This window comes from Anomaloglossus baeobatrachus, unplaced genomic scaffold (assembly GCF_048569485.1).
Source record: "Anomaloglossus baeobatrachus isolate aAnoBae1 unplaced genomic scaffold, aAnoBae1.hap1 Scaffold_4150, whole genome shotgun sequence".
Classification (NCBI taxonomy): domain Eukaryota; kingdom Metazoa; phylum Chordata; class Amphibia; order Anura; family Aromobatidae; genus Anomaloglossus; species Anomaloglossus baeobatrachus.
This window is the reverse complement of record NW_027443486.1, coordinates 24,988-38,765: the sequence shown is the minus strand read 5'-3', so window position 1 is coordinate 38,765 and position 13,778 is coordinate 24,988. Positions and strand designations below refer to the sequence as shown.

At 46.8% G+C, this 13,778-nt stretch overlaps 6 non-coding genes and 3 pseudogenes across 6 annotated transcripts; all 9 read left to right on the top strand.

Moving 5' to 3' along the window:
• Positions 1-536: 536 nt before the first annotated feature.
• On the top strand, positions 537-742 carry LOC142278012 (U2 spliceosomal RNA; annotated as a pseudogene).
• Positions 743-2,129: 1,387 nt separating this feature from the next.
• Positions 2,130-2,271, top strand: LOC142278016 (U2 spliceosomal RNA; annotated as a pseudogene).
• Positions 2,272-2,968: 697 nt separating this feature from the next.
• On the top strand, positions 2,969-3,178 carry LOC142278013 (U2 spliceosomal RNA; annotated as a pseudogene).
• Positions 3,179-4,565: 1,387 nt separating this feature from the next.
• LOC142278009 (U2 spliceosomal RNA) lies at positions 4,566-4,756 on the top strand. The gene has a single exon (XR_012741081.1). It is a non-coding gene; the product is annotated as a U2 spliceosomal RNA (small nuclear RNA).
• Positions 4,757-6,143: 1,387 nt separating this feature from the next.
• LOC142278008 (U2 spliceosomal RNA) lies at positions 6,144-6,334 on the top strand. Its single transcript, XR_012741080.1, has one exon. It is a non-coding gene; the product is annotated as a U2 spliceosomal RNA (small nuclear RNA).
• Positions 6,335-7,721: 1,387 nt separating this feature from the next.
• LOC142278005 (U2 spliceosomal RNA) lies at positions 7,722-7,912 on the top strand. The gene has a single exon (XR_012741078.1). It is a non-coding gene; the product is annotated as a U2 spliceosomal RNA (small nuclear RNA).
• A 1,387-nt stretch (positions 7,913-9,299) lies between these two features.
• On the top strand, positions 9,300-9,490 carry LOC142278004 (U2 spliceosomal RNA). The gene has a single exon (XR_012741077.1). It is a non-coding gene; the product is annotated as a U2 spliceosomal RNA (small nuclear RNA).
• Positions 9,491-10,877: 1,387 nt separating this feature from the next.
• Positions 10,878-11,068, top strand: LOC142278003 (U2 spliceosomal RNA). The gene has a single exon (XR_012741076.1). It is a non-coding gene; the product is annotated as a U2 spliceosomal RNA (small nuclear RNA).
• A 1,387-nt stretch (positions 11,069-12,455) lies between these two features.
• LOC142278002 (U2 spliceosomal RNA) lies at positions 12,456-12,646 on the top strand. Its single transcript, XR_012741075.1, has one exon. It is a non-coding gene; the product is annotated as a U2 spliceosomal RNA (small nuclear RNA).
• The last annotated feature ends 1,132 nt before the right edge of the window (positions 12,647-13,778 follow it).

The window sequence follows — 13,778 nt, the reverse complement described above, 5'->3', positions numbered from 1 at the left end:
GAGGAACTCCGTCCCCAGAGGGAGCCTATCGTACCATTCCGTACTTTATGGACTCTTCCCTGGGACTCACACCGTTGGAGCCATCCAGGAGGCTTGGCGCCTTATGAACTGCTTTAAGGACGCTATTTGGGTCGCCAGGAACCGGCTCATCTTGAAGAGGGAGAGGATGTCTATCCAGGATTGCCGCAGGCTGATCCACAGCCTGCTCAGAGACTATTCCATCATGGACAGTCCGGACGACAGCGCCGAGGAGGAGGTTTAGACCTCTTCCATGCCCCCTCCCTCCTTTTCCCGTTATGTGCGTCTTTCAATAAAGCTTCGGGCCTGTGATTTCCCCACCCTATCCCCCTTTTCCCCTACCCCCATCCCCCAATCGCCGGTTCGTCGTTATTTATTGTCTAACTTTTTCTTTCAGCTTGAGTGTTATGGATAAGCATAGGAGCGTGATGTATAGTTTAGTGCGTCGTACTCTATGGCTATGTAAGAAGGATTGTATATTTCTGTGTGTACGGGGCTGCGGCACTGTACACGGTTTGTTACCTATTTGTGAGTAGTGCAGGATAATAAAGATGCTGTTAAATCAAAAAAATCTGTTCTTATCAGTTTAATATCTGATACGTCCCCTATCTGGGGACCATATATTAAATGGATTTTTAGAACAGGGAGATGGAAAAAGAGCTTGCTCTGTCCACTCCACGCATTGACCTGGTATTGCAGTACCTCCAGGAACGGTGCACCCCTTCTTAACCCAGTTTCCAAAAGCAGAACTCAATTCACCTGATTCATATTAGCCCGATTTAATGAATTGGAAGAAAGCATACGTCTTCATATGCACCTCAATTTGGCCCATTCACTTTTCACACTTCCTCCTTTTGTTTTTTATCTTTCACACTTTTGACTTTCTTTATTCATCCAAATAGCAAACTCATCACCACTCAACCTGACCAACTCGGCTATGTCCCCGTGCTGCAGTTCTCTGTCTTATCTAGATCATTTGCAATTGAATGGAATAGATCCCTTTTGGACAAAGTGGATTCACCTGCTGCTGCAGTGACCACAGGTGTGATAACATCTAGAATTGGCATCTGGTGCGATCTCTCCGCTTCCACTCCAAAGAAAGTTACCTGTTTATTCCTATCATGCATTGGTTTTTGGGGTTTTCTTTGAGTAATGATGATCTCTTTAGTAGTCTGTTGGCGCCCTCTCCTGGAGGAATAGTTTGCTTGCTCTTGGACATTCTAAAAGAGAGGTCATGATAGACATTGAGCTTCTGAGCTCAATTGGGGACAGTCATGGGTGATGAATGTTTGCAACCTACTGCGAAGCCTCATACCGCAATATAAGGAACGTCAAATACTAAGAAAGGGCGGCCTATGAAAGAATTACTACTTTCAATAAGTACACTTAAACGGCTAATTGGGAATAGAAAAACTGTAAAAAGCCCTCTGAGAAAGCCCCCCTCTAACCTTTGATAGTAAGCTTTTCTGTAGTCTGCCTGTTGATGTATTTTCCGTTTGAACTGTGCACAACATGAAGAGACGGAACACTGGCGGCTTGTCACAATGCCCCCCGATGACATCACAATAGCGCTGCTGCCTAGAAAACAAGCTGCGCAGAAGAAGTTGTTCTTTGGGTGGGAGGGTGGGCTAGTGGAAGGAGGGGGCAATCTCTTTTTTTCCCGGGTGGTAGGGGGATGACAGGAGAAGGGAAGCGGGTGGTGAGAAAGGTACAGAGGGCAGGGTTTGGGGGCTGGGAAGGAAAGGGAAAAGATTAGGGTTTGGGGATGATGAAAGGGCTTTCTACGGGTAAGGATGGCAAAGGGTGGCAGTGACGGAAAGTCAGGCAACCTGTCCTGTCCGTCTTTTTGTATCGTGAATTGGAAAGACTGCAAGGGGGAGGGGAGTTGCTTGCGCCCTAAAGGAGGAGTTATTCAGATTCATTGCAGTGGGCGGCGGCTGCAAAACGCACCATTCTTCTTGTTTTGGCTCTGCAAAGCAGCCTTTTCAAGGGTTGGCTTGGGTGACAAAATGTCTTGTGTAGGCGTGGGTTTGTCTCCCTCTCGCTCTCTCTCCCTAAGATGTGTCCGGCATAGGCCAGGGTGCCACTCGAGGCCCAAACCAATTCTGGTTATCGCTTCTCGGCCTTTTGGCTAAGATCAAGTGTAGTATCGTTCGAAAAGGTGGTTTAAGGCTCCGGCCACCTTAGTACAATGATGCAATGCACACTGGAAGGTTGCGCTTGTTAGTACTTTGGGAGGATAGTATATCCATCTAGAGGAAACCATGGCCCTACCAGGATCGAGGCTATTAGACTGAGTAAGTGTGGGGGTTATGGTGCAATGTGCCCCAGGAATGGACACCCTGGAGGGAGTCTGAACTTGCTAGGTTGGGACCCTGGTAAGCCTCAGACTCTGTCGCACGCCGCGCCTTGCCTATTCATACTTTCCAAGCATATTGCCCTATCCCGGCCTTCTGGCTAAGAAGGGAAATTTTTATAATCCCGGTCGGAGGTCCGGTCAGATTTGGGCTGAGAAACCAACACCCGGTTGGAGGTCCGGGTCAGCTTTGGCTGAGAAACCAACACCCGGTTGGAGGTCCGGTTAGCCTTGGGCTGAGAAACCAACACCCGGTTGGAGGTCCGGTCAGCCTTGGGCTGAGAAACCAACACCCGGTTGGAGGTCCGGTTAGCCTTGGGCTGAGAAACCAACACCGGTTGACGGTCCGGGCAGTCTCGGCTGCGAAACCAACGACTAGTAGCTCCCTACTCCACTTGGGTAAGATGCCTCGGTGGACGCTGGGAGCAACAACAAGGCTCAACCAGGCTTCGGCTTGGGGGAGCACCGAAGATCCCTGACCCTCGCTGTGGCCTTCTGGCTCGGAGGGACGGGGTTGATTTTTGGGGATCCTCTTCTCACGGAGGGGTCCACACGAATCCTAGCCTTTGCACTGTTTTTGGTGTGACTTCGGTCATGCATTTTTGCGGTGCTTTGGAAAGCTTCATTAAATAAAAAAAAAAAAAAAAAAAATCTGTTCTTATCAGTTTAATATCTGATACGTCCCCTATCTGGGGACCATATATTAAATGGATTTTTAGAACAGGGAGATGGAAAAAGAGCTTGCTCTGTCCACTCCACGCATTGACCTGGTATTGCAGTACCTCCAGGAACGGTGCACCCCTTCTTAACCCAGTTTCCAAAAGCAGAACTCAATTCACCTGATTCATATTAGCCCGATTTAATGAATTGGAAGAAAGCATACGTCTTCATATGCACCTCAATTTGGCCCATTCACTTTTCACACTTCCTCCTTTTGTTTTTTATCTTTCACACTTTTGACTTTCTTTATTCATCCAAATAGCAAACTCATCACCACTCAACCTGACCAACTCGGCTATGTCCCCGTGCTGCAGTTCTCTGTCTTATCTAGATCATTTGCAATTGAATGGAATAGATCCCTTTTGGACAAAGTGGATTCACCTGCTGCTGCAGTGACCACAGGTGTGATAACATCTAGAATTGGCATCTGGTGCGATCTCTCCGCTTCCACTCCAAAGAAAGTTACCTGTTTATTCCTATCATGCATTGGTTTTTGGGGTTTTCTTTGAGTAATGATGATCTCTTTAGTAGTCTGTTGGCGCCCTCTCCTGGAGGAATAGTTTGCTTGCTCTTGGACATTCTAAAAGAGAGGTCATGATAGACATTGAGCTTCTGAGCTCAATTGGGGACAGTCATGGGTGATGAATGTTTGCAACCTACTGCGAAGCCTCATACCGCAATATAAGGAACGTCAAATACTAAGAAAGGGCGGCCTATGAAAGAATTACTACTTTCAATAAGTACACTTAAACGGCTAATTGGGAATAGAAAAACTGTAAAAAGCCCTCTGAGAAAGCCCCCCTCTAACCTTTGATAGTAAGCTTTTCTGTAGTCTGCCTGTTGATGTATTTTCCGTTTGAACTGTGCACAACATGAAGAGACGGAACACTGGCGGCTTGTCACAATGCCCCCCGATGACATCACAATAGCGCTGCTGCCTAGAAAACAAGCTGCGCAGAAGAAGTTGTTCTTTGGGTGGGAGGGTGGGCTAGTGGAAGGAGGGGGCAATCTCTTTTTTTCCCGGGTGGTAGGGGGATGACAGGAGAAGGGAAGCGGGTGGTGAGAAAGGTACAGAGGGCAGGGTTTGGGGGCTGGGAAGGAAAGGGAAAAGATTAGGGTTTGGGGATGATGAAAGGGCTTTCTACGGGTAAGGATGGCAAAGGGTGGCAGTGACGGAAAGTCAGGCAACCTGTCCTGTCCGTCTTTTTGTATCGTGAATTGGAAAGACTGCAAGGGGGAGGGGAGTTGCTTGCGCCCTAAAGGAGGAGTTATTCAGATTCATTGCAGTGGGCGGCGGCTGCAAAACGCACCATTCTTCTTGTTTTGGCTCTGCAAAGCAGCCTTTTCAAGGGTTGGCTTGGGTGACAAAATGTCTTGTGTAGGCGTGGGTTTGTCTCCCTCTCGCTCTCTCTCCCTAAGATGTGTCCGGCATAGGCCAGGGTGCCACTCGAGGCCCAAACCAATTCTGGTTATCGCTTCTCGGCCTTTTGGCTAAGATCAAGTGTAGTATCTGTTCTTATCAGTTTAATATCTGATACGTCCCCTATCTGGGGACCATATATTAAATGGATTTTTAGAACAGGGAGATGGAAAAAGAGCTTGCTCTGTCCACTCCACGCATTGACCTGGTATTGCAGTACCTCCAGGAACGGTGCACCCCTTCTTAACCCAGTTTCCAAAAGCAGAACTCAATTCACCTGATTCATATTAGCCCGATTTAATGAATTGGAAGAAAGCATACGTCTTCATATGCACCTCAATTTGGCCCATTCACTTTTCACACTTCCTCCTTTTGTTTTTTATCTTTCACACTTTTGACTTTCTTTATTCATCCAAATAGCAAACTCATCACCACTCAACCTGACCAACTCGGCTATGTCCCCGTGCTGCAGTTCTCTGTCTTATCTAGATCATTTGCAATTGAATGGAATAGATCCCTTTTGGACAAAGTGGATTCACCTGCTGCTGCAGTGACCACAGGTGTGATAACATCTAGAATTGGCATCTGGTGCGATCTCTCCGCTTCCACTCCAAAGAAAGTTACCTGTTTATTCCTATCATGCATTGGTTTTTGGGGTTTTCTTTGAGTAATGATGATCTCTTTAGTAGTCTGTTGGCGCCCTCTCCTGGAGGAATAGTTTGCTTGCTCTTGGACATTCTAAAAGAGAGGTCATGATAGACATTGAGCTTCTGAGCTCAATTGGGGACAGTCATGGGTGATGAATGTTTGCAACCTACTGCGAAGCCTCATACCGCAATATAAGGAACGTCAAATACTAAGAAAGGGCGGCCTATGAAAGAATTACTACTTTCAATAAGTACACTTAAACGGCTAATTGGGAATAGAAAAACTGTAAAAAGCCCTCTGAGAAAGCCCCCCTCTAACCTTTGATAGTAAGCTTTTCTGTAGTCTGCCTGTTGATGTATTTTCCGTTTGAACTGTGCACAACATGAAGAGACGGAACACTGGCGGCTTGTCACAATGCCCCCCGATGACATCACAATAGCGCTGCTGCCTAGAAAACAAGCTGCGCAGAAGAAGTTGTTCTTTGGGTGGGAGGGTGGGCTAGTGGAAGGAGGGGGCAATCTCTTTTTTTCCCGGGTGGTAGGGGGATGACAGGAGAAGGGAAGCGGGTGGTGAGAAAGGTACAGAGGGCAGGGTTTGGGGGCTGGGAAGGAAAGGGAAAAGATTAGGGTTTGGGGATGATGAAAGGGCTTTCTACGGGTAAGGATGGCAAAGGGTGGCAGTGACGGAAAGTCAGGCAACCTGTCCTGTCCGTCTTTTTGTATCGTGAATTGGAAAGACTGCAAGGGGGAGGGGAGTTGCTTGCGCCCTAAAGGAGGAGTTATTCAGATTCATTGCAGTGGGCGGCGGCTGCAAAACGCACCATTCTTCTTGTTTTGGCTCTGCAAAGCAGCCTTTTCAAGGGTTGGCTTGGGTGACAAAATGTCTTGTGTAGGCGTGGGTTTGTCTCCCTCTCGCTCTCTCTCCCTAAGATGTGTCCGGCATAGGCCAGGGTGCCACTCGAGGCCCAAACCAATTCTGGTTATCGCTTCTCGGCCTTTTGGCTAAGATCAAGTGTAGTATCTGTTCTTATCAGTTTAATATCTGATACGTCCCCTATCTGGGGACCATATATTAAATGGATTTTTAGAACAGGGAGATGGAAAAAGAGCTTGCTCTGTCCACTCCACGCATTGACCTGGTATTGCAGTACCTCCAGGAACGGTGCACCCCTTCTTAACCCAGTTTCCAAAAGCAGAACTCAATTCACCTGATTCATATTAGCCCGATTTAATGAATTGGAAGAAAGCATACGTCTTCATATGCACCTCAATTTGGCCCATTCACTTTTCACACTTCCTCCTTTTGTTTTTTATCTTTCACACTTTTGACTTTCTTTATTCATCCAAATAGCAAACTCATCACCACTCAACCTGACCAACTCGGCTATGTCCCCGTGCTGCAGTTCTCTGTCTTATCTAGATCATTTGCAATTGAATGGAATAGATCCCTTTTGGACAAAGTGGATTCACCTGCTGCTGCAGTGACCACAGGTGTGATAACATCTAGAATTGGCATCTGGTGCGATCTCTCCGCTTCCACTCCAAAGAAAGTTACCTGTTTATTCCTATCATGCATTGGTTTTTGGGGTTTTCTTTGAGTAATGATGATCTCTTTAGTAGTCTGTTGGCGCCCTCTCCTGGAGGAATAGTTTGCTTGCTCTTGGACATTCTAAAAGAGAGGTCATGATAGACATTGAGCTTCTGAGCTCAATTGGGGACAGTCATGGGTGATGAATGTTTGCAACCTACTGCGAAGCCTCATACCGCAATATAAGGAACGTCAAATACTAAGAAAGGGCGGCCTATGAAAGAATTACTACTTTCAATAAGTACACTTAAACGGCTAATTGGGAATAGAAAAACTGTAAAAAGCCCTCTGAGAAAGCCCCCCTCTAACCTTTGATAGTAAGCTTTTCTGTAGTCTGCCTGTTGATGTATTTTCCGTTTGAACTGTGCACAACATGAAGAGACGGAACACTGGCGGCTTGTCACAATGCCCCCCGATGACATCACAATAGCGCTGCTGCCTAGAAAACAAGCTGCGCAGAAGAAGTTGTTCTTTGGGTGGGAGGGTGGGCTAGTGGAAGGAGGGGGCAATCTCTTTTTTTCCCGGGTGGTAGGGGGATGACAGGAGAAGGGAAGCGGGTGGTGAGAAAGGTACAGAGGGCAGGGTTTGGGGGCTGGGAAGGAAAGGGAAAAGATTAGGGTTTGGGGATGATGAAAGGGCTTTCTACGGGTAAGGATGGCAAAGGGTGGCAGTGACGGAAAGTCAGGCAACCTGTCCTGTCCGTCTTTTTGTATCGTGAATTGGAAAGACTGCAAGGGGGAGGGGAGTTGCTTGCGCCCTAAAGGAGGAGTTATTCAGATTCATTGCAGTGGGCGGCGGCTGCAAAACGCACCATTCTTCTTGTTTTGGCTCTGCAAAGCAGCCTTTTCAAGGGTTGGCTTGGGTGACAAAATGTCTTGTGTAGGCGTGGGTTTGTCTCCCTCTCGCTCTCTCTCCCTAAGATGTGTCCGGCATAGGCCAGGGTGCCACTCGAGGCCCAAACCAATTCTGGTTATCGCTTCTCGGCCTTTTGGCTAAGATCAAGTGTAGTATCTGTTCTTATCAGTTTAATATCTGATACGTCCCCTATCTGGGGACCATATATTAAATGGATTTTTAGAACAGGGAGATGGAAAAAGAGCTTGCTCTGTCCACTCCACGCATTGACCTGGTATTGCAGTACCTCCAGGAACGGTGCACCCCTTCTTAACCCAGTTTCCAAAAGCAGAACTCAATTCACCTGATTCATATTAGCCCGATTTAATGAATTGGAAGAAAGCATACGTCTTCATATGCACCTCAATTTGGCCCATTCACTTTTCACACTTCCTCCTTTTGTTTTTTATCTTTCACACTTTTGACTTTCTTTATTCATCCAAATAGCAAACTCATCACCACTCAACCTGACCAACTCGGCTATGTCCCCGTGCTGCAGTTCTCTGTCTTATCTAGATCATTTGCAATTGAATGGAATAGATCCCTTTTGGACAAAGTGGATTCACCTGCTGCTGCAGTGACCACAGGTGTGATAACATCTAGAATTGGCATCTGGTGCGATCTCTCCGCTTCCACTCCAAAGAAAGTTACCTGTTTATTCCTATCATGCATTGGTTTTTGGGGTTTTCTTTGAGTAATGATGATCTCTTTAGTAGTCTGTTGGCGCCCTCTCCTGGAGGAATAGTTTGCTTGCTCTTGGACATTCTAAAAGAGAGGTCATGATAGACATTGAGCTTCTGAGCTCAATTGGGGACAGTCATGGGTGATGAATGTTTGCAACCTACTGCGAAGCCTCATACCGCAATATAAGGAACGTCAAATACTAAGAAAGGGCGGCCTATGAAAGAATTACTACTTTCAATAAGTACACTTAAACGGCTAATTGGGAATAGAAAAACTGTAAAAAGCCCTCTGAGAAAGCCCCCCTCTAACCTTTGATAGTAAGCTTTTCTGTAGTCTGCCTGTTGATGTATTTTCCGTTTGAACTGTGCACAACATGAAGAGACGGAACACTGGCGGCTTGTCACAATGCCCCCCGATGACATCACAATAGCGCTGCTGCCTAGAAAACAAGCTGCGCAGAAGAAGTTGTTCTTTGGGTGGGAGGGTGGGCTAGTGGAAGGAGGGGGCAATCTCTTTTTTTCCCGGGTGGTAGGGGGATGACAGGAGAAGGGAAGCGGGTGGTGAGAAAGGTACAGAGGGCAGGGTTTGGGGGCTGGGAAGGAAAGGGAAAAGATTAGGGTTTGGGGATGATGAAAGGGCTTTCTACGGGTAAGGATGGCAAAGGGTGGCAGTGACGGAAAGTCAGGCAACCTGTCCTGTCCGTCTTTTTGTATCGTGAATTGGAAAGACTGCAAGGGGGAGGGGAGTTGCTTGCGCCCTAAAGGAGGAGTTATTCAGATTCATTGCAGTGGGCGGCGGCTGCAAAACGCACCATTCTTCTTGTTTTGGCTCTGCAAAGCAGCCTTTTCAAGGGTTGGCTTGGGTGACAAAATGTCTTGTGTAGGCGTGGGTTTGTCTCCCTCTCGCTCTCTCTCCCTAAGATGTGTCCGGCATAGGCCAGGGTGCCACTCGAGGCCCAAACCAATTCTGGTTATCGCTTCTCGGCCTTTTGGCTAAGATCAAGTGTAGTATCTGTTCTTATCAGTTTAATATCTGATACGTCCCCTATCTGGGGACCATATATTAAATGGATTTTTAGAACAGGGAGATGGAAAAAGAGCTTGCTCTGTCCACTCCACGCATTGACCTGGTATTGCAGTACCTCCAGGAACGGTGCACCCCTTCTTAACCCAGTTTCCAAAAGCAGAACTCAATTCACCTGATTCATATTAGCCCGATTTAATGAATTGGAAGAAAGCATACGTCTTCATATGCACCTCAATTTGGCCCATTCACTTTTCACACTTCCTCCTTTTGTTTTTTATCTTTCACACTTTTGACTTTCTTTATTCATCCAAATAGCAAACTCATCACCACTCAACCTGACCAACTCGGCTATGTCCCCGTGCTGCAGTTCTCTGTCTTATCTAGATCATTTGCAATTGAATGGAATAGATCCCTTTTGGACAAAGTGGATTCACCTGCTGCTGCAGTGACCACAGGTGTGATAACATCTAGAATTGGCATCTGGTGCGATCTCTCCGCTTCCACTCCAAAGAAAGTTACCTGTTTATTCCTATCATGCATTGGTTTTTGGGGTTTTCTTTGAGTAATGATGATCTCTTTAGTAGTCTGTTGGCGCCCTCTCCTGGAGGAATAGTTTGCTTGCTCTTGGACATTCTAAAAGAGAGGTCATGATAGACATTGAGCTTCTGAGCTCAATTGGGGACAGTCATGGGTGATGAATGTTTGCAACCTACTGCGAAGCCTCATACCGCAATATAAGGAACGTCAAATACTAAGAAAGGGCGGCCTATGAAAGAATTACTACTTTCAATAAGTACACTTAAACGGCTAATTGGGAATAGAAAAACTGTAAAAAGCCCTCTGAGAAAGCCCCCCTCTAACCTTTGATAGTAAGCTTTTCTGTAGTCTGCCTGTTGATGTATTTTCCGTTTGAACTGTGCACAACATGAAGAGACGGAACACTGGCGGCTTGTCACAATGCCCCCCGATGACATCACAATAGCGCTGCTGCCTAGAAAACAAGCTGCGCAGAAGAAGTTGTTCTTTGGGTGGGAGGGTGGGCTAGTGGAAGGAGGGGGCAATCTCTTTTTTTCCCGGGTGGTAGGGGGATGACAGGAGAAGGGAAGCGGGTGGTGAGAAAGGTACAGAGGGCAGGGTTTGGGGGCTGGGAAGGAAAGGGAAAAGATTAGGGTTTGGGGATGATGAAAGGGCTTTCTACGGGTAAGGATGGCAAAGGGTGGCAGTGACGGAAAGTCAGGCAACCTGTCCTGTCCGTCTTTTTGTATCGTGAATTGGAAAGACTGCAAGGGGGAGGGGAGTTGCTTGCGCCCTAAAGGAGGAGTTATTCAGATTCATTGCAGTGGGCGGCGGCTGCAAAACGCACCATTCTTCTTGTTTTGGCTCTGCAAAGCAGCCTTTTCAAGGGTTGGCTTGGGTGACAAAATGTCTTGTGTAGGCGTGGGTTTGTCTCCCTCTCGCTCTCTCTCCCTAAGATGTGTCCGGCATAGGCCAGGGTGCCACTCGAGGCCCAAACCAATTCTGGTTATCGCTTCTCGGCCTTTTGGCTAAGATCAAGTGTAGTATCTGTTCTTATCAGTTTAATATCTGATACGTCCCCTATCTGGGGACCATATATTAAATGGATTTTTAGAACAGGGAGATGGAAAAAGAGCTTGCTCTGTCCACTCCACGCATTGACCTGGTATTGCAGTACCTCCAGGAACGGTGCACCCCTTCTTAACCCAGTTTCCAAAAGCAGAACTCAATTCACCTGATTCATATTAGCCCGATTTAATGAATTGGAAGAAAGCATACGTCTTCATATGCACCTCAATTTGGCCCATTCACTTTTCACACTTCCTCCTTTTGTTTTTTATCTTTCACACTTTTGACTTTCTTTATTCATCCAAATAGCAAACTCATCACCACTCAACCTGACCAACTCGGCTATGTCCCCGTGCTGCAGTTCTCTGTCTTATCTAGATCATTTGCAATTGAATGGAATAGATCCCTTTTGGACAAAGTGGATTCACCTGCTGCTGCAGTGACCACAGGTGTGATAACATCTAGAATTGGCATCTGGTGCGATCTCTCCGCTTCCACTCCAAAGAAAGTTACCTGTTTATTCCTATCATGCATTGGTTTTTGGGGTTTTCTTTGAGTAATGATGATCTCTTTAGTAGTCTGTTGGCGCCCTCTCCTGGAGGAATAGTTTGCTTGCTCTTGGACATTCTAAAAGAGAGGTCATGATAGACATTGAGCTTCTGAGCTCAATTGGGGACAGTCATGGGTGATGAATGTTTGCAACCTACTGCGAAGCCTCATACCGCAATATAAGGAACGTCAAATACTAAGAAAGGGCGGCCTATGAAAGAATTACTACTTTCAATAAGTACACTTAAACGGCTAATTGGGAATAGAAAAACTGTAAAAAGCCCTCTGAGAAAGCCCCCCTCTAACCTTTGATAGTAAGCTTTTCTGTAGTCTGCCTGTTGATGTATTTTCCGTTTGAACTGTGCACAACATGAAGAGACGGAACACTGGCGGCTTGTCACAATGCCCCCCGATGACATCACAATAGCGCTGCTGCCTAGAAAACAAGCTGCGCAGAAGAAGTTGTTCTTTGGGTGGGAGGGTGGGCTAGTGGAAGGAGGGGGCAATCTCTTTTTTTCCCGGGTGGTAGGGGGATGACAGGAGAAGGGAAGCGGGTGGTGAGAAAGGTACAGAGGGCAGGGTTTGGGGGCTGGGAAGGAAAGGGAAAAGATTAGGGTTTGGGGATGATGAAAGGGCTTTCTACGGGTAAGGATGGCAAAGGGTGGCAGTGACGGAAAGTCAGGCAACCTGTCCTGTCCGTCTTTTTGTATCGTGAATTGGAAAGACTGCAAGGGGGAGGGGAGTTGCTTGCGCCCTAAAGGAGGAGTTATTCAGATTCATTGCAGTGGGCGGCGGCTGCAAAACGCACCATTCTTCTTGTTTTGGCTCTGCAAAGCAGCCTTTTCAAGGGTTGGCTTGGGTGACAAAATGTCTTGTGTAGGCGTGGGTTTGTCTCCCTCTCGCTCTCTCTCCCTAAGATGTGTCCGGCATAGGCCAGGGTGCCACTCGAGGCCCAAACCAATTCTGGTTATCGCTTCTCGGCCTTTTGGCTAAGATCAAGTGTAGTATCTGTTCTTATCAGTTTAATATCTGATACGTCCCCTATCTGGGGACCATATATTAAATGGATTTTTAGAACAGGGAGATGGAAAAAGAGCTTGCTCTGTCCACTCCACGCATTGACCTGGTATTGCAGTACCTCCAGGAACGGTGCACCCCTTCTTAACCCAGTTTCCAAAAGCAGAACTCAATTCACCTGATTCATATTAGCCCGATTTAATGAATTGGAAGAAAGCATACGTCTTCATATGCACCTCAATTTGGCCCATTCACTTTTCACACTTCCTCCTTTTGTTTTTTATCTTTCACACTTTTGACTTTCTTTATTCATCCAAATAGCAAACTCATCACCACTCAACCTGACCAACTCGGCTATGTCCCCGTGCTGCAGTTCTCTGTCTTATCTAGATCATTTGCAATTGAATGGAATAGATCCCTTTTGGACAAAGTGGATTCACCTGCTGCTGCAGTGACCACAGGTGTGATAACATCTAGAATTGGCATCTGGTGCGATCTCTCCGCTTCCACTCCAAAGAAAGTTACCTGTTTATTCCTATCATGCATTGGTTTTTGGGGTTTTCTTTGAGTAATGATGATCTCTTTAGTAGTCTGTTGGCGCCCTCTCCTGGAGGAATAGTTTGCTTGCTCTTGGACATTCTAAAAGAGAGGTCATGATAGACATTGAGCTTCTGAGCTCAATTGGGGACAGTCATGGGTGATGAATGTTTGCAACCTACTGCGAAGCCTCATACCGCAATATAAGGAACGTCAAATACTAAGAAAGGGCGGCCTATGAAAGAATTACTACTTTCAATAAGTACACTTAAACGGCTAATTGGGAATAGAAAAACTGTAAAAAGCCCTCTGAGAAAGCCCCCCTCTAACCTTTGATAGTAAGCTTTTCTGTAGTCTGCCTGTTGATGTATTTTCCGTTTGAACTGTGCACAACATGAAGAGACGGAACACTGGCGGCTTGTCACAATGCCCCCCGATGACATCACAATAGCGCTGCTGCCTAGAAAACAAGCTGCGCAGAAGAAGTTGTTCTTTGGGTGGGAGGGTGGGCTAGTGGAAGGAGGGGGCAATCTCTTTTTTTCCCGGGTGGTAGGGGGATGACAGGAGAAGGGAAGCGGGTGGTGAGAAAGGTACAGAGGGCAGGGTTTGGGGGCTGGGAAGGAAAGGGAAAAGATTAGGGTTTGGGGATGATGAAAGGGCTTTCTACGGGTAAGGATGGCAAAGGGTGGCAGTGACGGAAAGTCAGGCAACCTGTCCTGTCCGTCTTTTTGTATCGTG